The sequence below is a fragment of the Melanaphis sacchari genome, unplaced genomic scaffold (assembly GCF_002803265.2).
Source record: "Melanaphis sacchari strain LSU unplaced genomic scaffold, SCAv2.0 Contig2_pilon_pilon, whole genome shotgun sequence".
NCBI classification, from domain to species: domain Eukaryota; kingdom Metazoa; phylum Arthropoda; class Insecta; order Hemiptera; family Aphididae; genus Melanaphis; species Melanaphis sacchari.
Window position 1 is genome coordinate 864909 of NW_020271173.1, and position 27701 is coordinate 892609.

Consider the following 27701-nt stretch of genomic DNA (forward strand, 5'->3'; position numbering starts at 1 on the left):
TAACACATCTATTACAGTGACCTACTGTACACCTACACTAACTTTTACTGCAGAGCGGTATCCACAATATGTTATGTTATAAAATTTAAAACATTAAATACAGAATATACTAGATAGATATTACAGTGCATATAAACTATCAAGTATCAACCGCCAAGCTGATTTATTAAATATTATAATGAATGAATAAATAATAATATTGATAAGTCCGAGATACCTATATTAATATTACACATAATCCTGGTTTTTGCCTTTTGGTACCTACCTAACTAATATAATAATCTGTCGACCGACGATGATAATGGTGAGCGAATTAAATCGCGCAATTTATCTCGGCATTATCTTGCCGGTTGGCAGTACTGAGGTGACCGACCGGTTGTGTGAGGCGCGCATCCGTGCCCCGTGAGCCGTTCCACAACGGTCTCTCGCGACGTCATCGCTTTGGCTGCGCGGGCAGCGGCACGACTCACTCCCGGCGGCCGGCAGTTGTTTTCCAACGTTTTCCGCGGCTAGACTGTGGTTGGTATCCGAACGGTTAGTTGTGACGAGTGCGTTACTGATATACTCTTCTTCGAGTGCCTAGTTTTCCGATTAGATTTCAAATTTTAAAAAGCTGCAGCCCGAACGTGAGTTCTACAATATTTACGTATTTTATGTATTATTATTATTTATAAATAATGATATATTTTAATATTATTTTTGTAGTATAATATGAATATCGATTTGGTGCATTACCTAGTTTAAATATTTCATTTACATATATTCGAAACCAAGTAATGAAGTGTACCTACTAGTTATAGCAAGTACCTACAATACGTACAATATATCTTATTTTTAACTTAGTCGCCGAATTCTACGTAATATATAGTATATAGTATATACCTATACGAAGAGACGTTGATAGTTTGGTACCTATAATTATAACATAGTTATTATTCATTTTAGATTTATTATTATGTTGATAAATATGAAAATAGTAAGTAGTGTTAACGACTAGATATTATTTATTACATTTTTTTAGCATATAGATAACTTTTGTTAAAAAAAAAAAAATAAAAAGCTATTGCAGGATTTAATATTTAAGGAATGTAATAAGTAATAACTCTATTTTGATAAGTGACATTTATTTTTTTTTACAAAAATCATCTCGATTCATCTATTATTATTTATATTGGTGAACGTAAATTTTAAATAACGAACGTACTATGCAGGTAATAAAGCTTATAGTTACATTACATTTTGTAAGTTATCTGAAGAATAAAATATAGAGTAGATTTAATTTGAACACGACAGTATTACACTAGTAGAGAAAAGAGTATTGGTGTACGGAATATTGGTGTAAATAAAAGAACAAGAAATTTTAATTTATCATGTTAAAAAAGAGAGATTTGGGTAATTAAATAACAAATTATTGAAACAAGATATACCATCACAGTTTATGAAAGTAAACGAAGAAGTATAGGGACTGTGATTGAACTTGAATATGTTATTTAGCGGCAATTGATTATATTTAATATGATTTTCGATTGGCGAATAAAACTTTTAAGCTTTAATACAAGATATTTAACATTGATAAATACTAATTTTTTGTTAGAGGAATTTAAAGTTTTTAAAATTAAATTAATTTTGTTTTTTAAATTCAAAATAGTTATTAGTTTATCACATAATGAAGTAATCAATCAGTAAATTTATTTGACACCCATCCACTATCCACTATTTTGATTGAGGTTTCGACCAACATACATCGCTTCATGTGCGTCACTGGTACTCTATAATAGATAAAAGTCTTAATCATTTAAGTGTGGTTTTGTTGACTATATCTTAATGTCCAGATACTTTCTAAGAAATTATTTTAGACCTTTAAAAATAAATATATTTATATGTGTGTGTGTGTGTTTTATATGCTTTTATAAGCACTTATTTGGTTTTTATTGATTTATTTAATGATTTAATTAATAAAATATTCTCGAAATTATGAGTGTTTGAATACTATGAATTAATTTATTCTCAAATGATAAAATACATAATTTTAACATTTAAATTAGAGTCGTAGATTTAACTATAATATATCAAATAATACATTTTTTCTTGTTTCTAGTTTAAAATCTGAAACTGATATTTATGTGTAATGCTATATAGTGAATTCGTTGGTGGGTTGGTGGCAACCAAACAGGTTATTTTGGTAAATATTACGTACCTATGTAACAATATACAAAATAAAAATTCATGTGTGAGAAACGACATTGAACTTGCCGAAAACAATCAACATTATTACATATTATTATCGATTTAAGATTTTACATCATAGTATATAAATGCTATTTATTTGGAAATAGAAAAAAGAAGGCTACAATAGTATATTAACGAAAAAAAATATAAACAATTAAGTTATTATTTGGTATTATTAATCATGTTCAAAATTATAGTGTAAAAACAATTATTAAATTTTACAAAATTTTTATGCATTGTTTATTTAAGTTTTTATTTCCATGGAAACATGTTAATATCCTGCAGGTGTTATATAAAAGGGGTTACCTAATGGGCTACTATTAATTATAATCGTAGTTAGTTTAAAATAAAAGTACCACAAAAATTCGTGTTTTATATTTTTTGATAGTCTTGAAGATCTTTATAATTGTTAGCTGCCAAATATTTAGAATTATTAATAATTTTGTAAGGTTTCTAACAATTTTTTGTTAATCTTAATACATTCTGGTTGAATGCTTGAAATACCTAGTGGTATATTTGAGAGGGGGATGGAAATGTGGGCAATAATATCTTCTCCACCATCACTCAAATAATTTTTTGCATAATATACATTTAATTTTATGTTAAGAAAAAAATTATGAAAATTGAAAAAAAATAGTTATCAGTATGTTACCAATAACTCTATTACATACGATAAAAGTTATAAATATTTTGATTGTTACCATGATTTAAGATATTTGTATATAAATAAATCGTGATTGTGACGTTGCGTGATGGTTGCTCTGTCATTTGTCGTGTAAAATTATTTAATTGGTAGAAGATATTATTATGATATTATCACAGTTTAACAAGTAAATAAATTAATAATATACTTTGTAGATTATACCTAATTCTAAATTTATATTATATAGTATATTTGTGATTTGTAAACTAAATATTAACAATTTTTAAATGCTATAGATATTGAGATCTTAAAAGTATTTATACTAAGCATTTTAATAATTAGACTTAAAAATTCTGAATAAATTATAAAAATTTATTTAAAAGTAACTTTTCTATTAGTATACTAAAATTCATAAATTAAATTTGCTGAAAATATTTTCTAGTGAATAGTTTTTGAATAATTTGTTTTATTTTTAAAAAGGTTTATAATGTAGTTGACAAATGACATTAATAAACTTATATATTTGAACTTGACATGTATTTTATGTAGCTTAAAAACATTGCTAAGATTTACTATGTCGTCAAAAAGAATATTAAGAGGATTGACTTTGTTGTGTGTGCATAAATTAATAAGTATAAGTGTTGATTGTAATTGTATAATTGTATTGATAAATTAAAAAAATAAAAGGTATATTAATTTCATAATTTAGTAAATATTGTTTTACTGTTATTTGAGTTATGTTTATTTTATTTACCTTTCTTAAAAGGTGTAAAAGTGTAAAGAGGCTAGCACAAATTGGACAAGTAGTTATGTAATCGTATAAATTATTTGAATAACTGAAAAAACTGTTTTTTCAAATTTTTAATAAGATATATCAACAATCAAGAAAAAATTAACCACTTAATAATTAACAGTTTTTAAGAGAGGTTCTTATTTGATAAACAGATATTTAATCACCACAAGAACCCTGTAAACAGTACAAACAGTTTCAAAAATTTAAAAGTACGGTCTTTAATTGTACTTAAAAATTCTAAAAATCTGTATTTAAATTTATTTATTATGAAAGGTAAAAATAAGGGTGCTTATGTTTATATTATATTGATATTTTTACGTTAATATTAACAATAATTATTGGAGTACAAATGATATAATTTAATGTTATGGGTTTAACATGAATTGATCAATAAATTAAAACTAAAGCAGTATTGGACATAAATCTTAACTTTGTCTTTCACGCCCTCATCATGGAGTTTTAATGCTTTTAATTTAAGTATAATACTAGTTTTCATGACGTTTAATTGAATAATTAATTACATTTATACATTTAAATGTTATTAATAAATCTACAGTGTTATATGTTATAGTATTATAACAAGGTTTTTTTAAAAATTAAATATTAAAAATCTCAATTTTTTTTAAATTTACTGAATAAATTTTCAAATAGTTATGGGACACTTTTTTAAAATTAACACTATTTGATGGGATTTGAGACATATGAATTAAAAATCTCATATGGAAAAATCAATATATCGAATGTACATTATGTTCCGTACATTTGTGTAGAATTGTATAACAAAAAATGTAAACGTAAACTAACTTTTAAGACTATTAAGGGACAAGATAATAACAGCGAATTCAGTTATAACTTATAGGTTCTGATTTGTGTAAATTTAAATTGATAATCAATCATATTTTATACATTATATAGCATTTTTGACAATGAGAAAAATGTACGACCTAATTTTAATAATTATAAATATTAAAATAATTTTTAAGGAATTATATTTATTTTAATTAATATAAAATATTAAAGATTTATATTTAAATGATTACCGTGAAATAAATACTTCCTACTACTTTTTAGTTGTATCCAATTTTATTTAGGTATATATTATGGTGTATGTATACACACACACACACACACACACACACACACACACACATAATATATATATATATATATATATATATAAAGATTAAACGTGCAACAGGTTTGCTTGCAATGCACTTCAAAACTACACAACCGTTTTTTATTTTGCTGATGTGTGTGATTTGGTTTAGCTTAAAAATTAAAAAATAGAATAATTCATATTATCTCGATTAAATATGTGTAATAGAGATGTATGAAAGATAGAGTGAGAGAGAGAGGACAAAAATAAACGGTTTGATTTTGGGACAGTGCGCCTGAAGTTATATTATAATTATAATTTATAACTCTAAAAATAATTCTAAAGTATTATTAATAATTTTGATTTTTTGGAAACAATTGATAACGGATGATGGGCTGAAGATAGATAACATAGATAAAATTATACATTTTTATAATTTAAAATAATAAAAATAATTATTAAAAATAATTAAATATTAACATTATCCATCTTATTTATGAAATCAAATTTTCATGTTAACGTTTAAGAACTTATTAAATAGTTTAGTATAGCGTTAATTAATGGATTATAACAGTTACAGCATCGCGTGGCCAAGTCAGTAAATATATATATGACGTTTCTCTATATTTTTACACCCAATATAATTTTCTAAATATTAGACTAATTTTAAGCTATAATTTATAACCACGAACCAATTTATAAAATTATACGGTAGGTTGGTATTGAATTATAAGTCACACCCCCGCAACTTACAGGTGTTGTCTCCATCTTCATAATGTATATACCATAGTAACATATGCTAAATGTAATACTTTAAATTTTATAATAACTCACTTAAAAATTAAAATATCGTAATAAACCAATGTAAAATTAGTTGTATATTTTAACTTTTATAATAGATCAATTTATTTTTAGCTAAAAACACAAAATTGGGTTTGCTGAACTTAAATTTACCTTATTGTATGTTTATAAGACAGAGAAACACATACCGGTATGACCGTTCTCTAAATAATACTTTAGTAATAATTATTAATTTAATATTCAATGTATTTGGGAAAAATAATTTGAATTATCGTACCTATTACTATTAGTAATTACTAATTAAAAATTAGATACTAATAGTAATATAAATAAATTTTAAGTATTCTTAGAAATAGAGGCTAACCCACTGTGTTTTTGTTAAGAATTGTATTCCGAATGCAATTATTTATCGACTATCATTGGATTTAATCGAACACATCCATTATTACAGTAACATACTCAATGATAAAGTGTAATTAAAATATACCATACAACAAAACAATTTCGATGGTTTTTTTCAAAAATATTTTATTATTGATTAATTTTATTACAAATTACAAATGCTTCATAAATTATGTATCTTACATTTTTTATTCTTATCTGACAATAAGAAAAGTTTATTGAATTATTAAATATTTAAATAAAATGTCTAAAGTATATACCTGGTATGTTGTTGTATGGTTTTAAAGTAAATTATAACAAATATATAAAAAATCAAAAGATTGATAATTATTTTTCTTTTAACAATTAATATATTTATTTATTTTATAAACTATTGTTTTATTGTTTGTTAGAAAAAATAGGCACTTAAAACCATTGAAAGTAATAATAAAAATCACCAATCATATTAAGATATAGTTTATTAATTCATATTATAATCAAATTATATAATGAAATTTGATTGAATATAAAATGGCAATATTAATATATCTTCATCAATCATACAATGATGGAGATGGTGGTGGATATACGTAAACAGTGACCTTGCCGCGCCCTAAAGCTTTATTGATTTTGTTGTTAGAGCAAAATGAAAGCTGCGCTGCCACCTCCCTCCCAGAGTTATTTATTTTTTAATGGGGATGTTTTGCACATGTGATGCTGCTAACCGTTTCTTTTAGTTAATTGGTTGTTATTAAGTACTTAGTACATCGATTATTTTTTTTATTTTGGTATACTAAAAAATAAAATATCTATACTTAGTTTTTATTTATTTGATTTTCATATTATTTATGAAATTAATAAATACTAATATACTTAAACATTACAGGTAAAACAATGATCTTATTTTTAAAAATTATTTTATCCTTTTTTAATTTATAATTTTAGTGTTCTGTCATGTATAAATAGTACTAAAAAATATATGATACTACATATGTACTATTATAGCTTTTATAAATGAAGAAAAAAAATTATTATTTTGTTAGAATATTTCAGATATTTTACTACAATCATATAAACAAAAGCAATAATTTTAATAAATATCTGCTAATGATGCATTTATATATTTTTTTTAGTTATATAAGTTTGGCAAGAAAATAAGTAAAGTAAACGAAAATTTGTTGATCAAGGAAGATTAGAGAATCAAGGCAACTTTAACAGGTAAAACTAAGTAATTACACCTATATTAACTTTAAGATTAATATATATATATAATGCATTGGTTACCATGTATTATTGTATGCAATAAATAAAATATGGGGGGAGGGATTATATACATTTTAACAACGAAGTTTTTGCATTTATAAAATGTTTGTAATTTAATTGTATTAATTGTTTATTAGTTAAATATGTTTTTACTATTTTTATAACAAGTTGTAAAAATACTAATGAATTTAATGGAATGGTTTAATCCACTAAACCATGTTTAACTGTATAAGTGACTATTAACTTACTATTGATTCGTTAAATAATTAACGATTGTTTATGCAACTTGTCTTTGGAATATTGATATATATATTTGTATACTATAAAGTTATATTTTATGTTAAATTTTTGGGTACTAATTTCATACTTTTTTTGAACCAAGTCATAATATAATATAGTAATATGATTTATCATTCACAATATTTTCTTTATAAAATATATTTTTTAAAGGAATCCCTTTTTAATAGAGAATTTATATTTATTTTCCGATTAAAAATCGTATACAAAATGACTTATTTGTACTGGAAAAAAATTAAAAAATCGAAAGAAAGAACCTTTCACTTCTTCTAGATGTTCTATGTATAGCTCTTGTGAGTTAATAATGAATTTTTTATGTAATAGTAAGCACATTCTATTTGATTTTACAAATTAGTGTTTATAAAAGATTGGTAGTTTAATTTTTATATTATAAAAAATAATAATTTACTTATAAAAATTAATGATTAGGTACTATTAAAATGTATTGTTTTAATTTAAAAACAACTTAAGAAATATTCTGTAAAAATATAAAATTGTATTTTTTAAAATTAGGAATCACTTTTTCTATTACAAAATACTTAGTAAATAATTTATCTGAAAAATTTTGTTTATTAAATTCAAAATTCTAACGAGTAGAAGGTTAATCATGTACAATAATTTACATTTACATTTAGGTATACACTGCTTAAGTAATATAAAAAGAATTTTAAGAATTTAAAAAAGTTACCTTTAAGTATTCTTAAAACTTCTAAAACCAAAATTTGACTAAATTCATTATTAAAGGAAAAATAGGGGTGAGCATGCTTAGTGAATCACTCTATACAGAAAATAAAAGTTACTTCGTGTAAACAATATGAATTTAATTTTTTTGCCGTATATTTTAATTGTTTTAAAATTTGTATGTTTATTTAATAATTTAATAAACAGTAGATAATAAATAAATGATTTATAGTATGTTTAATGTTTATCATTATTACTAAGAAAATATGCCATATTAATTAGTTAGTACAAACGAATGAATAGGTACCTAGTAAATTAATCATTTTACTATGTTAGTCATATGTTATTTATTCATAAGATAACATTAACTGCGAGGTGCTTGATCATCATTGTAGTGTGTAGACCATACAAATGCGTAAATAGTTTATAGTTACTATATTTTACAACTGTACCAAAAATATACAGCTTGATGATTTGCTAGACGAATTCGACCGAAACTAATTGTCGACACATTATTATACATTATTATATTGTTGTATATTATCCAAAAGGTATACGTAACGACAACTGTAATAGAATGATGAAATATAATGCGTTTTATATGCGCCATTATAACGAATTTGTGCTGATCTTTGTCAGCATCGAGATTTCTATAACACAGCAACACCTTCAGTGTCCGTGACACGATTCGTGAGAGGACAGTTGAACCATAATAGATATAGGTACCTATATTTGTATGAAAACATGTACAATGTACATATACCTATGAGTGTACGACAACAAACAGGGAATAATAAAGTGTGGAGATAGATTAAAAACGACCAGTATAATTATCGGCCGTCGGATATATTATAATGTTCCGGTCATTAAAAATCCTAGAACAATGCGCAAAACTGACTATATCGTTCCGGTGTATTGGACGTGTTCAAATAATGTAAAACACAGCTTCAATGGCCGCGGGAGAGGGAACCAAACCAGTGAAAGCAATGACATGTATGAGTTTTTCCGTTGACTTTAGTGGTGCTTTTGATGAAAATCTAATGTCCCTATAAGAATAATCAGCCGTACTACTAACTTGTATTAATATATAATCATTATCAATCAATCAGTTTATAGATTAGATATTTTATAATGATACAGTGAAAGAAAGAATAATTTTTTAATTGGTTAGCTATATTTTTATAGTATCGTACACATTCTTAGCAATAATTTATACATTAAAACACTTCAAATACTCAATTGGTAAGATATACATTTATTACATTTAAACGTGATAAATTATTGCCAAACAACATGGTATTAAAGGCTTATATTTATATGTATAATTTTGTGTGTAGTTTAGATTACACATTAAAAGTCATATATTTAACCTTCATAATATATTACAGCGAATATACTAAAGAAATATATGAATTAGATAGTTTTTTGTTCAATATCTGATCAAAATATATCGAGTATTCGAGTCAACTAATAATTATTTTTGTTTGCACTTAAATCGTTTGATGAATTGACTAACTATTAAACTGACCGAGTTTTATACAATTAAATTCTGTAAAATTGTTATGAGAAAAAATTCTAAAGGTTATGATTACCTAGGAAGACATATTTTTGTAGTAAAAAATAACGAAAATTCGAACAAATTTTTTTTGATAATAAATTAGCATTTTTTATATTTTAAAATAATGTGATGAATGTTGTAGCGCCACTGTAATAATACATTATAACAAATACAAATAATTAAAATAATTATGCAATATTTTTAGTATATTTTTATGTATTTTAAAATGGCACGAATAATTTAAATTATTATAATACAAAAAAAGATTAATTATAAAGAAATAAATTCAGCTATAAAATATATATATATATATATACATATACTCGTATGTAATATTAATAATTTCATTTATATGCATCATACACATAAATTATAAAACTGTATAGGTATAATGTAAATGAAAGTGTTAGTAGTTAGTAAATTAAATAATATTTTTTTCACTTTAGATATTTTTAAAAATCCATCTAATGTGAATAAATTTCAAAAAATAATTAGAGATTCGAATATTGTTTGCATTTGTTCTTGTACATATTTTAGATAGTGCATTATTGTCTATGGCGCGACGAGGCCCCGTTATTCCGCAACGGATATTTATTATACCGTCGCGATGTGTAAAAAATAGTTCTTGTTTTTTCGGATGTTATATTGTTGTTATAGTTTAAATATATTACATTCAATTATTGTTTTAGTTGCTTAATTAAGAAATTTGTTGGCCATCAAAAAAATTGTTACGTCTGCGAAAGTGTAGTATTTTTCACATACGTTTTAAAACAAATTAAAATTTGGGTCACTGTTTTACTGTAATTAAAATATTAATTTTGAATTTTGGTTAAATCACTGTTGAGAAGATATTAGGTGATGAAACATTATTCTTCCTTTGATTCAACACAAGATGCATATTATTATGAAATAATCAATAATCAACCTAATTACTGCCACACAATTTATTGCTGTACTATTTATTTTTAAACACAAAATAAATCGTCAAAATTATCTTGAATTTTTATTTTCTATTAATAATTAGGTAGGTGAATTCTAAACTAGTGTTTATTAGATATGCACTGTATAAGAAAGATTGACGTAGTTCTGGTAAGAAAACTCCGTGGTCTTTTTTATAAAATATTTCTGCTTTCCCCTCTCATTTTAGATACTTTATCAACCAACACCTACTACACAAGCCGTGCGAGTATTCAACATTGAATTAAAATATTTTCGTCACATTTTCTTCTTTCTTCCTTCTTATCCATTACACAAAGGTAGTAACAAAGAATTCATAACAGAACTATTATACTTTGAAATCGTTTGTGTGTTAATAATTTCCGTTTATCTTCGTATTAGCTATCCATCTATACCATTTCAAGTGCATCTGCTCCGAGAAAAATAATTAGAAAATAAAAGACGTGCATTGTGCTCTGCGTTGGTCTGTATTTTGTATTTTGGTCTATTGAAAATTGAGTTTTTTTTTTTAATCTGTTAATCTCAAACATTATGTGTAGTATAATCTAAATGTTTTAATTTGCATACATATTTAAATATATTATGATAAATATTGAATATTCTAGGCATTGTATATTGGTAATAGGTATACAATTTTTATAATATTTAATTATACTTATAGCTTTTATTAATTAATTCTATTCAAGTTTAATTCGTATAATAAGTAGGTATATTAAAATCAAACATTTACATTCAAATTAGTTCTTGAGCACGCGTTATTCTTTCAAAATTGAGTACAATTTTAAATAATGTTATTCAAATAATAGAAAATCATATTAATTTAATTTAATTTTTTTAAATTTCGTCATATATTCAAATAATGTATTTAAGTTATTTTGTATATACCATGTCTATTAGAATGAAATTATTTTCATGGATTGAAAATGTTAACAAAATAAAAAACTAACTATTCTATAATTTGTTTTATCTGTTGGTGTTAACGAATAATCATGAAAAAAAAAAAATTAACAACAAACAACTATAGAATTCATATCTAATTTTTATGTGCTGAAAATATCTATAATATTGTGATATTTAAGATATTTTATTCATATTGATTAGAAGTTTGGGTTACTAAAGTAATTAGAATTTAAACCCAAAAGTTCAATTATTGATTGTTTGTGTCATTGTATTATTTATGATATTTTTGTTGTTGATTGTAAATTATTAATTAAGTCACACACACACACACACACATATATATAGAATATAGATACTTACTAGTTTTGCACTACTTTTTTAATTTCAATTATTTCTATTCATAATAAACCCGGAGGATATGTTAGAAATTGCTGTACTTGATTTTTTTTCAACTTCACAAGATATAAATTATGCTTATGTAGATATGATTTCATAATATAATGCTCTTGACAATACGTATAACAGAAATATACCAAACAAAAAATTCTTTTGTCTTTTTGCTCTTTCATTTTTGTAGTTCAGCAAATTCAAGCAAACATATAAGTCGTAATAATTATATTTTAACTATATTATTATTTATTTTAACTATTATTAGTTAATATAGTGGTTGGCTATATATTATATTATACGTTTTAGATTTAGATCTTAACTATATTATTACATAAAAAAAAAAAAAAATTATGATATAAATGAGAAAGTTTTTTTTAAGTGTTTCTATTGTATTCAAATCAGAAAATGGAGAATTTTTTTGATCTAAGTATGAAAGTGTACTTTTAGCTGTAATTATAGTCATATCAGTATATGCTCCAATATTATAATATAATATTCCTTTTTTTTCAATTATTTCCATATTTTAATGTATTTAGAAGCTAAATACATTATTATTAGTTTAACTGAGTATCAATAGGTGATAAACACCGTTTAATACAATACAAGCTATATTTTTCTTATAATAATGCATTATTGTTAATAGGATAACGTATAGGTACTTTATTAGAAATCTTATAATCAATAAAATAGCTACAATTTATTTTTTATCGATACACTCATATAAATGTTGCTTGATCACATTAATTTTTGAATTTATTTTGATAATTATTTATTAGTTTACTAAAAATTTAAAATTCAATAAATTTGTTGTTTACTATCAACATATAAAAAAATAGTGGTTACTATATTATTATATTGCATACATTTTATTTTGTTCAAAACACCTAGTACCTACTATTGATTTTAGAATAGTATATTCTAAAATCAATGTTAGTACCTATCTATCTATTTATTGGACGAATTATGCGTACTACAGTTGCCTAGCTCAAACGCCGTTTAATTTTTTTTTCAAAGTTACATGATGCAGTAAATTGGATCAATAACACTATTTTGATACGGTTGATGATTAATTCCCAGAGTTGTCCGTTATTCAAATAACACTGAAAAATTATAGTTAAGTATAATATATAAATTATATACATATTTGTTGTACACGCATATGTGTTTATTTTGTTATTATCGTATCATGTAGTTCAAATGTTCGTTGAAGATCATTAGTACTCGTCTTAATTAATTATACACGGTACTGGACGCGCATAATGTGTGCTTGTTAATGGGACGCGTTGTTTTGTATGGTAATAATATCTTTGTTCGCAGTTTGTTCAATCGAAACGTTATAGCATGGCGCATTGGCGCACGTAACGGTTCTCAACACGATAAATTTTTACCGTGAACGATGGTACATTTGTTATTGCATCCGAAAGATACAAGTATATATATTATATTGTTATTTAAATTGATATCATAAAAAAGCTTACTTTCCATTAATTTTCACGACCGCTATAGTCTTAGTCAAACTATATATATTATATGCAAACGGTAGATATATCTTATACATCTTTATAAAATTATATATCCAATATAAATAACGTTCATAGAAATAATAAATAATATTACTTTTTATTCACAATTTATATTATGCTTATATATATAAATGATAATTCATATTATATTATTGTATATTATCAATTTATTCGATTATTTTAGTGTATAAGTTATATATTATTATGGTTAATTAGAATATTTTGGATAGAAATAAATATATTTAAAAAAAAAAATGCATTAATTTTTAGATTAATCGTAAATCATTTACACTAGAATTTCTCCAATAATTTTAATGTGATAACGTATAGGTATATCAATAAAACATTTATTTTTATTTTAAAACAAATAAATTGTTTACTACACTCATTACTATAGAATACAGGATATTAATAAATTAACCATAATAAGTTTTTTAAAATGTAAATTAACGTAATTTTCAATTAAAAAGTGACAAATATTATACTTTTATAATACTATACATATTAAATATTTTAAAATATATAAAATTAATTGAAAAGAAATGTATTAATGTTTAATAATTTCCGAAATTTGTGGATGTAGTTTTTAAATTGAATCAATGAAACTTGAACAAATAATTATTTAATAATATACAGGTACTTAAAATTTGGACTTTTGTGATAAATTATCATACTACACACGTTATATATTATCAGTAATAATATATAACGTGTGTAGTACTTACATTATTTCTTATTACTTGTAGTATGTACGTATGTACTTAATAAAAATGTGACTAAAATTACTTTTGTGAAATCTGACATAGAAATGACGCAGCTAGGCTATAATCAATCTACTATAAAGTTTTCTTTATTATGTTTTCAACCGTCATACATAACAGATATGTACCTACGTTCTACACTCTATCTGCTAATACTATGTAATTTTCTAGCACGAATCTTCGAGTATATTACACTATTGTTTCATTCTTAATAATGCTTGAAATACTTAGCCTACCAATATTTTATATGTAGAATCAAAATAACTGAAAATTTAGATTAAAAATAATGAAACATTATAATTTATATTATCTTCTTATCGGATCACAATAATCGGAAGAAACTTAACGCATACGTTTTTATTTATTTTTATAAATAAGTAATGCGTTGTAATATAATATTATGGTATAAGCGCTTAATTTAATTTCTTTAGCATAACATTGATTGAAATTAAATGCAGAATTTCCACAAATAAGAATAATATATCTTATTAGTTTTCATTTCATTTTTACTTTTTTTTAAATATGAAAAAATTTTCAATTTACACTAGAAATATTATTGAATGGTATTGAATATATTTTTATCAACATTAAACAGCTAGGTTCGTTGCCACCGGAAACTCATTTTACTTCACGTCGGCATCGGTGTCGTTTTGCAAATTGTTAAAACTATATAGAAAAAAATCGGTTATTTCCTTATAGAAAAATATCTCATACGCAAAATGTGTGGTGGAATTGAACGTAATATGGATTCGGTCATCCAAGAAATTAATGTGCTAGTATGAAAAAAATTATCTCAACTCAGTGACTATAAAACTATTTATTATGTATATTTGTAAAGATAATTTAAAGAGCTTACTAAAACACTTAACAGCTCCTATGTTTATTACATAATAATATATATTTTATATTCTTGTATGTTGTATAAACATATAAATTACATAACGTAATTAATTGGTTAAAAAGTATAACAAGTATGGAATTGAATATTATTATGGTTGTTTCATTGTTGATAAGATAAGGCCTTTATATGTATTAAATACGTTTGCTATTTGTTTTAAAATATTTTAAATTAACTGCATTAAATATAAAATAACTATTTAAATTTTTATGCTAAAATATTGAGTAAAAATAAAATAACTAGATATATATAAATAACATGAGGTTGTTAAACTTATTTTGATTTTTGTAATAAAGCATTTATTGTATTATAAATATATTATTGTCTTTTGATATTTTTGCATTTAACTTCACAATGTGTTTTATTTTCAAATGGGCTTTGTTAATATATCTATTTACTTTATAATTATTATTTTTTCTTTAGGTCTATAATTATTTTAAGTAAATGTTTGTTGAAATTAAATACCTTTAAATGTGTATGTATATTATATATATTATATACACGAAATAAGTACTATCATTTAATTTAAATTTAAATATAATTAATTAAAATTAGGTGTTTTTTCACCATGGAATATTTTTTATAAATATCTATAAATATATTTAATATTGTAGATATGCCGTTGATTAAGTTTCTATTAAAATGTCTTGTTATGAAAATTTTAACATATAGTGTAGCTATAAAAATAATCAAGTAACTACAAATTTATTAACTACTTAAATTATTTAGTTCCATAAATAAAATTAGACATTTTTAAAATTAAACAAACAAAACTTTTTATTTTTTTATTTGATCTTATTTTTTGAATATTTATTGATCAGTACATAATATTTAATTTAACAATTTTTACAATTTTTACATTATTTATTATTGTATTATTGAGATGTTCTACACACTAAGGTTATTTGAATAATTACGGCGATTGTACCATAATAGAAACTATCATACCTTGTCTGCAAAGCATTTGTCCTACCCGATGGAATATTATAAAATAAGTTTCATTCCATAATTCTATGTTAATTAGTTCTAACTATGTGTTTATAAAAAGATTTTTTCTCGTAATTTACCTGTACTTCAAGTAGTTTAAGCTGTAATACAATTACAGAGTCAATGTTTATCTAAAATAAAGCATAAAAAAAAAAATTAATTATTTTAAATAAGTTTTATTTTAGTTGTTTTTGTACTATCTCATGAATAATATGCGCATATATACTACATACCACGTTCCTACACTATAAATCTTAATAACATTTAGTGATAGTTATCGGCATATCAATTATTATATTTATACATAATGTAACATATTACCACGTATTATATATATCCTTTTGAGACTTAATATGTTTTTTATTCTAATTTTGAATTCTAGTGAGGTATATTATGTATTTAGTTACAGAAATATATAAGTATACATTTTGTCTGCAATCTTCTACATATTTTAAGTTTTTAGCGTTTTTACCTATGTGCATGTCAATATTACCTAGAAAATTTTGATAAGTATAATCCAATAATCATCATAAAATACAACAAGTCAAGCTAGGAGATGATAATGAGAACGTAGATAATATTCTACACTAAATAGCATTTTTTTGTATTTTTTTTTCTGTAAAATTGTACAGACAATTATTGACGACAACTAACTGTTAAAATAAATTCATGGTTAAGAATTTGAAAATTAAACGAGCGTTTTTGCAACCTTAATCCTTTCATTAATCTAAGAACCTGTTCAGAATTTTGCAGGTAAAAATATTGTAATTTTATTTTTACTATTTTGTTTGGGTTTAATATCATTGTATGTGTAATATATTGGTAGTCTTATAATTACAAATTATAAAGTACCAAGAAATTCTGTTGTTGTTTTTTTTTTTAAATTTGAATTTTTTAGATTTTTATAGGATATCTATATAATTTATGCACAATATTATTCGTATTACTCAATTAATAATATAAATAAGCAATAATACAATGCTATTGTATTAAGTACTGAGTAGCTGTTTGTTGATTGAAGCTTACAATATTAGAATTTAACTACGGATATTTAATTAAGAACATTCTTCTGACGTATGGTTTTTAAATAATTTAATTTATATTATATCCATATTTATATTTAGTCGATTGGATAAAACCCAACAGCTGTAATAAGTTTAAAATGTATGTAATAATGTTGGTGTTATATTTAATTTACTGTAATCGAAATAATAGTAAAAGCTAGAATGACGTACACACTATATACTCTATAGGTCATATTTCAGTTATATTAGCGTTTGTTTACACTCTTATTTACTCGTGACGTATTTTATATGCTAGGGATATAAATCGATGCGCGACTATTTTTGTTGCGCTTAAAAGGAATTTAGTTCAAACTACATAAATATACCCTAGATACCGTATTTTGATAGAGGTACATTGAAATCTCTTTAATCTTAATACAGTATTGTGTAAATCACATCGAATCAATTGATACACTAGGCATAGATTGAATTATTGGGTGGATGATGTGTATAAGTCATTGTTTTCCTTCAGTTATCAAAATAGAAAACATGTAGGGAAACATAAACGCATTATACAATTCTATTGTATGTATTTCTATATATTGTAGAAATAATATTATTTCTTATAAAGTTAATCAATATTGTAAAGTCAACTATAAATCCCTAAAACACAATTCCACTTTAATTTTATGCAAAGATTTTTGATTTAGTTAAGTCAGTGAACAGTATTCCTTTAAACTTTTTTAAATAACGTTGGAACTTTAAGTTAGAAATACGTGTTAAATTATTTCTTTCATACTATTTTATTGCTTAATTATTAACGATAATAAGTTTCATTTTACTCTTTTATGGAGTGAAATAATCAATAACCTTAAAAAATTACTATTGTTATACTTACATTTTGTTCTACGTAAAATTAGTTTGATACACTTTCTCTAAAGGTCTGTTTATCAATATATTCTACCTATTAAACCACGAAATCATTTTAATGCTTCATCGAACATTATAGTAAAATAATATTCATCACATTTATAGTAGGTTTATTATAGTTTATAATTATTTACAAAAGTAGTTAGAAGGTAAAACTATATTATTTAATTTTACTGACACATTATTCATTATATATGACTTTTTTATACAGTATTTGTATATTTGTACTGTTTAGATTACTTATCTAATTTATAATATAAAATTTGTTGAATTATTTAAAAATGCTTACCACAAGACTGTTTTTTTACATGTATAAATGATCTTGTCTTACAATGTTGTGCTCAATGTGATACAGGTATATTTCTAAATTATTTTAAAACAATAAAATAACATTATAATACTAATATATTTAGTAATTACTTGTTCATTCATTTTTGTGTTAAATAAAACTATTAATAACAAATTGCCAAAAGAAAAGTAGTTTAAAATAGAAAATTTTAAATTTGTAAAAATAAATATAATTTATAATTGAAATGCAATAGAGAATGTGTCGGGAGACGTGGGTTTAGGGTAGGCGCCCAGTGGTATCACTCCAAAAGGGTGAAATATCAAACAACAATTTCTACATATATTTAAATAGTAATAAAAAAAAGTGTAATTACTATTTTATGATTATCATTAAATATATTTTGAATAATGTTTTTACATTTGGTAGACAGTATTTTTTTAGCTTTGAACCTCCATATTTTGTTATTTATTTTATTTTAATTTAGCTAATTGTTTTTAGTTAAATAATGTTATGTATATTTTAATGAATAATACATTTTGTATGAATAGAACTAATATATTTTATAATATAGCAAAACTAGACTGTTACCAAACATTTTTTTTCGATTATTTAGTTAATAATATTTTTTTTATAATTTATAAGCTTTTATATTATTTCATTAAAAAAAAAGAAGAAAAATACCAACAAAAAACGTTAATTAAATGTTAGTTATATAATAAAAATATATTTATGTTTTTATACAGCCTTATAGGAAATTTTTTTAATAATGAACAATGAACATTCATTGTGATTAAAGTATTATACTTCAAATTATAAATTAGAAAAATGTAGATTGCCTTTTAAAATTAAAATTTAATAGTATTTTAACCAACTAACAAACAATATAAAATAAATCGATAAAAGTTTATACTTTTTGAAATAATGTGTATCCACTGTTAAAATAATCAGCTTTAATGATAAAGTAATTCGATTTTAATATTATTTATTTATAACTCTAAATAATTAATTTAATACCAAATTAGAACAGGTACTATGACGAAATCTTGTTGATTATCTATTGAGAAATATATTAATTATAGGTACTTATAGTGTCTATTTAGTTATCAGTGACTATTTAGACGTTAAAAAAACGTATAATTTTTGAAAATTATATCATATAATAATAAAACGACACTTTTATTTATTATGTTCAGTGGTAATATTATGGATATTACACACAAGTGTTTGTAAAAATTAAGTGCTTCGCATCGATTTGAAATTGTTATCATTGGTTTTTACCAATCCTAGTATCTTCTAAAGTGATTTTGTTTGTTTTCCGTTCTTAGAACAAGCATAAAAACGAAGTATGACGGTATATTATAAAGTCTTTTATTATTTTATTATTTTATTATTTTATACAGGTATGATTTAATTTTTTATAATTTATCGTTAGAGAAGTAACAAGAACGACGATAATGACAATACCACGATGAAATGTAAAGATATTTATAATAATATTATGATTTATGGCAGGCGCTGTTTCCTCTTTTCATGCACTCCGAAAATAACGACAAGAAATCCTCACCCAATATAGCGATGTGAGTTTATAGTACACAGGATATTCGAAAAGTTTGAAGGTTTTATATTTTATACTTTTATAGTAGGTATACTCGTATATAAGGAGGTATATAAGTGTATGTATCGCAAAGCGATTCCTACTAGAAAAATGCTGATTATGATAGTGTACATCTGATCGCGACGGTGGTAAGACAGATAGTATATAATATAAGGTACAAGGTAATGAGTATCTGGTATTATAATAATAATAATAATATTGTAGTTCCGTTCGTGTCTGTCGTCGTGCAGGTCTACGATCGCGGCGGCGTTTCGCCCACCGCCGTGACGGCTCGTCTAACGCTGACGGAACAGTACACGTGGGTTGGTGAAAGACGGTTAGTAAAGGTCGCTGCGGTGTGACCGTTGATTTGTTGTTGATGTTGTTATCTAAAACTGAGTAAAACGATGCGCTTTCGACCCGATTTCGAAATCGGTGGGCTGAAATAATGATTGCCGCCGTCGGTACATCTGCCGCCGCACGACGTTTCACGACCATGACGGAGGTGTGTATATTATTATATAATGTTATACAGGGTGGTTTACCAACCATATGTTCATTTTAGTTTTTTCTTAAATAATGCACTAATAAAAATTTTAAATTTTAGAACTTTTAAATGCATTCAAAGATCATATATTCAAATTCTTGAATTTTTTTTTACTTCTATTAAGGAGTGTCCTGTGGATATTCAAACTTGTTTTCAAATGAAGATTTTCTTTTTTATTGTAAATTATTTAATATACCTATAATGAACAGTGAAAATTTAATATTGATTATTTAACTAAAAAATCGAACGAGTAGTTTTCCAGTTATCAAAATATTTATGGTAAAATTAATAATCCTTAAAAATAGTTTTACAAAAAAATGAAATAAGTGTAATACTAAACATAGGTTATTTTTAAAAATCTTAATGATTTTTTTAAATTAATATGAATTAGTAAAACTTTCAAATCACCATAACGTTCATTGCTCTCATGTTTTCCAAACCCATTATCGTAGAACTATTATTAGTATTTACAAAGAGTGTATCTCAAAAAATACTCTTTCGAATTTTGATTCTGATACGATGGTGTTTTTAGAAACATTATTCGCTTGATAATTTAAAGTTAGATCATGTCATAAAGTTTGAATTAAGTACATTAAAAAAAATAAATAAATATTCCCTTTATAATTTATAATAAAATAAAGGGATTCTTGTTTGAAAGACAAAAGTTTGTATCTCCGCTAAACATTCCTTAAATAGTATAAAAATCTTAAAAATTTTAATCTATGATCTTTAAATATATTTAGAAATTCTAAAAACTAGATATTTAATAACAACATTATTAAAGAAAAAAGAGGGTAAGAAGCATGCTTGGTGAATTACTTTGTATACCTGTAGAAAAGTTGCTGCCGGCTTTGTATACGGTGATATTTCACAATGACTATAAAATTACCACCACTGGAAATTTTTTATCTCACGAAGCATAAATATATTCATATTATACAGTTTAGTTGAAAAAATTCGTAATAGAAATGTGATGTCTAGAACACGATGTCGTCGTAGTTGTTACGATCACGCCGTTCGTTTTTAAATGCCAATCTCCACCGCCAATGCTATAATGCTATTTTATAATAATTTTACACGAATAATAATAACAATAATTCCACCCTTAGCCAATGAGTTGAATCACTGAATTACTCTATAGATATTGTTTATACAGTAAAATATAATTATGTGTACCACCCCTCAAAAAAACTATGCCATTTTCTACCTGCGTAAAATAACTGGGCCACTAGGACGTACGTATCTATCATACAACACGTATAATGTAATAGGTGTATTAAACGTGTATTAAACACGAGAATTGCGCACCGGAGGCAACGACAACCGTGATATTGTGCTGCACGCGCGCATTTTCCCACATAATATTATGTTTACTACATAATAATTAGTTTTAGTTATACCGGAAAATCAAAAAATATTTTGTCCAATATAGCTAAAACATTTTAAAAAATAATTAGAAGTTTGTTCAATAATAATTTACTGGAGTTAATAAGTGCAAGTATACGGCGTAAAAATATAAAAACAAATAAGTGTTTATTTATGTCTTATCTGTCTACAGTTATTTAATAAAATCAGTAATATTATTCTGATTTTTGAATATAAGTTGAACATAGTTAAGATTTCGTCAAAAATAGATTATTCGTCAATACTAACTTTTAACGTTAAATTTATATTACCAATTTCGTAATTAAAACAAAACTTTTTGTACAAAATGGTTTTAAAAAAGTACTCTACCCAAATCTATTGAAAAAGCCAATTTTATTTCGCTTGTGTGTACAGAAAAAGTTAAACATTTTAAATTTATCTGAAAATGTGTATTTTGGTACCCCCAAAAATCCCATTTTAATAAAAGATTATTCAACTGAAATATTGAGTGGTAACTCTTATTGTGAATACACTGTATATGTACAATTTATGATTAATTTAACTAACGACTAAACTAGTAAGCTTAGTATTATAATATATGTTTAAATAAACATTAAAACACATTCTGAAATTAGATTCGTTAAATGGTACAATTAAATTATAATCATTTTTAATTCTGAATTATAATAATGAGCAAGTTGAAATTCACAGAATTTACTATTATTACTTTTATACATGTGTAATTAAATAAGTAGTTCATAAGTTTGAATAATATTAGAAACCTTAAACTCAAAATTAATTAAGTTAGAAGAATATAATCTAAGTTTATTAAGAATAATTTTAATTAAGAAATTTATAGTATTAAATAGAACATCGATGTAGGAAGAGTATGTGCAGCCTCATTATCTAGATACCACAAGAAAAAAATTATTGTGCAAAAACTAAATAAATAATTTTAATGAGATTGTTTATATAAGAAATATATCCAACAGATTTTAGTCTATAGTCAAAATATATACCAAGATACTTAACGCAATTAATTATTTCCAAAGATATCCACACACGAGTATAATTTAGATATTTACAATTAAATGAATATACCATGACGAAAAATCAGGACTTATATAACAATATTATGAAGAAATTCGTAATATTAAAAACAATAATATGCTTAGATTTGGCTAAAATTAACTGTAAATTATTATTATTATTATATTACCAATTTTTATTGATGTTGAACAAAAATTAACTTCCTTTTATAAATTATCATAATTTAGGCTTTTAACTAGAATAACAGTATAATCATCATAACATGGTATACAGGCATTAAGGCTTAAATTTGAAAGTCTGTTGGTGTAAATAATAAATAAAACCGGGCCAAATACTGTACCTCATGGTACAGAAAAACCATTTGTTATAAAATCACTTGGTGTACCATTAAGTTTTACTAGTTGGGGTCTATTAGTAATAAATGATTTAAATAAATTAAGAGCAATTTCCTTTATACTGCAAAAATACAATTTATTGAATAGTAAGTCGTGGTTTACAAAGTCAAATGCTTTTTTTAAATCTAAGAAAATACCTAAGACTTCATATTTTTTATCTAAATTATTATGCATGAAATATGAAGTTTTAGTTACGAGTAAAAGATCAATGATAGATATATTCAAACGAAAACCAAATTGATTAGATGAAAGAAAATCATGTTTGTCTAAAGACGACATTAGTTTTGATTTTACAAATTTTTCAAAAACTGTTGATACAATTCAATTTTACGCAATAGATCTGTAATTACCACATTGCTCGCAATTTCCAGTTTTTAACAATGGAATAATAATAGCTATCTTATAGCTAGAAGGATATTTTTCAGTAATTAGTGCTCTACTAAAAATAATAAAGAGTGAAGTAAAGATAGAGTCTGTTGTTTGTTTTGAAATAAAGTTATAAACAAACCATTAATATAAAAAAAGGATTTATGAGTTTTTTTTTTAATAAGTTGGAAATTTCCAATAGATTTATGGAGCCGAGAAGTAATGAGTGACTTATGTGGTAATTATTATTCATGAGATTCCAACTCAATTTATCAAAATTATTTTTAAAATGTAATCCAAAATATATTTACCATAATTAAGCAAAATAATATTAAATTCATTTAAAATGTCTGTTTTTTAGTCAATATAGTTTTAATGGAATTACTTTCAACACAATGAATTAATGAATTGGAGGTTCTCCTTTTTTGGTAGAAGGTATATGTAGTTTAATATTTTAATTTCTAGGTTATTTTTAAATAAAATAAATTCATTATTGTAATACTGGTATAAGTTACATGATTTTTTATCAATGAATTTTATATATTTCTATAATTAATATAGAAACTTTTCAATTTAAAATCAAAATGACCCTTTTGCTTTCTTATATATAATTTATATCAATTATAAATCAAAACAAAAAATCTTTTTGTTTACCAAAATTTAAGTTTTTTTGATATTTTTACTTGATAATTGAAAAAGGTAGAGATTTTTGAAATATCATTAATGAACTTCTCAATTGTATTATTAAATTTATCAACTGAAGTATCAACTTCAGAAACGAAAATTGTTCACATTAGTTATTTTTAATACACAAAATAAGTTACTATTTCATTTATCAATATAATTAAATAATTATATAAAATCAAATATTTAATTTATATTTTATAACTTTCATGGAGGCCGTAGCATAAATATTTTTTTTTGTCGGAGGCGCAGACCAAAAAATTGATCACTGTAAGTATTATATTATAATTTTTTCAAATGGTATTCAATTATTACCCGTAATTTTTTTAATTAAAATAAATTGAATTAAATAAAGATTTTTAAAAAATGCAGAGGTTTCAAAAATGTATTTATTTATTATTCAATAACTGAATTATATATTTATTTATGCACAAATAAAGATATAAAGCAGATTAAAATTATCTGTGAAGGAGGAAAGTTGTTTTTCAATGGCTTTTGTGAATGATACTTGATTACCATTATGTTCCCTCAATAAAACAGTATATACTTATGTATACAGTCCATACAATAATCCTATCATACGACTTCCAAGCCACCGTTAAACCTTAAGTATAATCTTTTTTTGTATATACACGTCAATGAATTTAGCGACGGCCTTAATGTTGAAATAACAAACACGTGTCATTACTTGTTGAATAAAGTCGTGTGCTGTGCAGTGAAATAATACTCAGAAATAAAAAGTATAAAACCATACAGTTTTCAAAAACTCGTCGAAATCATATAATATATAAGTTATCATTTTAAACAATAAAATCAATAAAAGATACTTGAATAATTGACATAAAAGGATCGTTTGGACGAGATAAGGCACGTAAATAATAAGTGAAGCATTGGTTTTGTATTTTTTTAAAGTTATATATACGAACAAATTCATTTTTAACGTCAGATAGTCCGTTTTTTCAAACAAAACCATACTTGTCTAGAAATATTCAAATCAGATAAAATATATTTTTAGATAAAGTTATAGTATTTAACTTTTATTTGATACATTTATATTAAGTTGTGTTCTTTTTTTTAATAACTATTACCTACTATTTTTTAATTTAACTTTGGAGTTGAATACTTTTAAAAAAATAATATAATTTTCAGTATAAGTTGTATAATTAATTGTTCTTTATTATTAAAGATAATTAATTATAATTTATAAGGAACAAGCGAAGAAATTGAGTATATTTGTTATATAAATACAATTTTAAGCTTTAAGTCTTAATATCTTTGTCAAAATATCTTATACCAAAATTATCTTGGGATTTAATATCTTTTTAACTGATTTTTTTTACTTATTTTTATTAAAATAATAATCTGATTCTAATAAAATAATTTTTTTTAAATATTGTTTTGTAATAATAAAATAAATATTATCAAAAACAATTTTTTATCTTTTGTGATTGTAAATAATGAAATGTACAGTGTACTTATATTTGTTGTATTCCATACGACGATTGATATACTTGCTTTACTATTATTAAAAAAAACTTGAATATATCACTAATGAATTAAAAAATTATGTCTTTCTGTACTCAAATAAAAGTACAAGTCATATTTAAATAGCTAAAATGACGTAAAATATTAGTTAGTATAGTTAAATTACTATTTATATAAATATTAATTTAATAATATTTAATAAGAAATTGTTCTTACAAGAATTTAAAAAAAAGATATTTTGATCAGATATATTATTTCAATTGATTGCTAAAACGTTATACTATAAATTTGTTTTATATTATTTTTACAATTTTCAAATTATGAAACGAATAACTGAAGGCTACCACTAAAAATAGTATCATTTTCTGAAAAAAAATATGCATTTTCAATTTTTTTTACACATTTAGAAAAATTATATATACCTAGTACCTACCTATGAAAAAATTAATTAAAATAATTTAATCAAGCTAGTCGACTCTTCACTTCTGTTTTGTATCGTAGTACTCTATTGTTGTTCAAGTGCATAGTGCATTATATATACGCACTATACAAATGTATGGATGGAAAACTACGCAGATCAGCCCCGTAGAGGCAGATCGCTGATGACACATAATGTGCCACACTCATACAGAATACATAATTATTAATAAAATATGAATATGCGTAATGCGTATGACTTTTTAAGAGTTGTCGTACTTGATTGATTATACGAGAGACAGGGATTGAGATGGTGATATGAGGCGAGAGATGTGTAGCTATACGGTTTGGACGCTATATATAATGATTTGAAAATAGTAATACTTGATATTAATTCATTAGTATTTTATAATTTTTAAAAATCATCCGAAAAAAATAAATATTGAATCTATTTTATATTTTTGTAAAACCATCTCTAATTATTATAATATTATACTTATTGCCTATTTATGTTATATTATACATATATATATATATATATATATATATATATTCGTATTTACATTTTAATTATTCGGAAACGATTCATTCAAATTTTAAATTTAATAAAGTCAAAATGTTCAAAAAAAAAAAAAAAATCATTCATAGTTGGTTATCATTTAAAAAAACAATTTGACTCACCACACGACACTCCTTAAATGGTTTAAAAAAATCTTAACAATTTTGGAAATGTAGCCTTTTAAAATAAAAGAAATCGCTTGTCAAAATTTGTGTAAATTAATTATTATAGAAAAAAATAGTGAATCACCTCGTACAAGAGGCCATTGACGTGTATATTATATATATATATCCAGACAGGTTTGTGTACTGCATGCCGTCTGATGCCGTGTGTGATGAATAATATTATTGTTCACAATCGGTGAACGGGTTAAAAGCACGCTGTGCACAATACCGTGTGATAGTCGTCTAAAGCGGTATTTCCCTGCCCTTCATCATCATCTTACACGTTCATTCATTACTACGACCTTTCTATCACGCGGTTATTCGGTTCCCATAGATGATCGCGGTCGCCGTCGAGCCGGTCCGTTCGATCATAATTTCCGTGTGACGCGTTGTGCAGGTACCTACCTACGTATAATAAAACAGTTACCGTGTATAATAATACTATATATTAATCGATCTATGCTGCGGCGTACGCGATGTACACCGAGTGTGTCCAATTCAGAATAAGATTATGATGTTATAGCATGGCCACCCATCGAATGATCAGCTTCTAAAACTGTAACCACTCAATAAGTAATAAACATAATATAAAATTTCATCTCTATTCGGGCTTAGAGAAAAAATAAATCGGTATAGACTGTGTAGAGTTACTTGCACAAAATGTGATAATACCGGAGTTAAGATAATGGGTATC

The 27701-nt window shown here is 24.0% G+C and overlaps 1 protein-coding gene across 1 annotated transcript in view; it reads left to right on the top strand.

Annotated features, from left to right (window-relative positions):
- Positions 1–433: 433 nt before the first annotated feature.
- Positions 434–27701, top strand: part of LOC112595849 — a 47225-nt gene continuing 19957 nt past the window's right edge. Inside the window, exons 1-2 of the mRNA XM_025341231.1 lie at positions 434–626; positions 7077–7161. The gene's annotated coding sequence lies outside the window, so the exon portion shown is untranslated. The remainder of the gene's footprint in view (positions 627–7076; positions 7162–27701) is intronic.